The 984-nt window shown below is 68.1% G+C and overlaps 1 protein-coding gene across 1 annotated transcript in view; it reads right to left on the bottom strand.

Annotated features, from left to right (window-relative positions):
- LOC109926555 (myosin-10-like) overlaps positions 1–984 on the bottom strand; it is a 35,130-nt gene that overhangs the window by 4,649 nt on the left and 29,497 nt on the right. The gene's annotated exons all lie outside the window — the stretch shown is intronic.

Here is a 984-nt window from a genome sequence, read left to right on the forward strand (position 1 = left end):
AGTCCGAGAGAGAGAGCGACAGAGGGAGAGAGAGCGACAGAGAGAGGAAGAGGGAGAGACAGAGAGAGAGAGAGGGAGATAAAAGATACCAGTTTCAGGGAAGGGGCTGGTGGAGATGCGGTTGGCACACGGACTGGGTTTTGCCGGCCTGGCGTGCAGGGCAGGGCGGCGCTGACGGGGGGGCCGTCCCGGGTCAGGCCTGGTGCAGCCGGGAATGGTGCCGAAGCCCACCGACCCTGGCGAACGTCTTGCCGCAGTGCGAGCAGCAGTACGGCTTGAGGCCGGTGTGCGCCCGTTCATGCTGGAGGAGCTCGGCCGCGCCCAGGAAACCGCGCCGGCACACCCCGCACCTGTACGGCCTCTCGCCGGCGTGGGCCCGGCGGTGAGATGATAACCGGGCCGCGTCGACAAAGTCCTTCTGGCAGAGCGGGCACCGGTGCGTCTTCGGCCCCGTGGCGGCGGCCGCCGTCCCCGTCCCCCCGCCGTGAGATCGCCGCCGGTGTGCCGCCAGGCGCGCCGCGGTGCCGAACGTCTTCCCGCAATCGGCGCAGGGCGTCCCAGCTCGCCACGGGACCCTCTCCTTCCCCTCCTCCTCCTCCTCCTCAGCTCTGGGCTCTTCCTCTTTCTTCTCCTGCTCCTCCTCCTCCTCCTCCGGGCGTTTGGCGCTCTCCGCGGCTCCTGCCCTCCTCGATCTCGTCCGCCCGCTAAGCCTCCTCCCCTTGGCGGTGGCCACCCCGGGCCTGGAAGCGGCGCCGACCTCAGTGGGCTCCTCCATCGCGGCCGGCTGAACGGGCGCCCCCCTGGTGCTGGGAGGGCAGAGTGGCAAAGGCGGGGTGTTAGAGGGTGGCATGTTATACCCTGGTCTCCCTCCAACACCCCCCCTCAAAACCCTGTCAACCACTTTCCTCTACCTGCCTCTCTTCCCTGTCTACCCCCTCTCCCTCCATCTCACTCACCTACTCTCTCTTCCTCCCACCCTACCTC

The sequence above is a fragment of the Rhincodon typus genome, chromosome 46 (genome assembly GCF_021869965.1).
Source record: "Rhincodon typus isolate 14 chromosome 46, sRhiTyp1.1, whole genome shotgun sequence".
NCBI lineage: Eukaryota > Metazoa > Chordata > Chondrichthyes > Orectolobiformes > Rhincodontidae > Rhincodon > Rhincodon typus.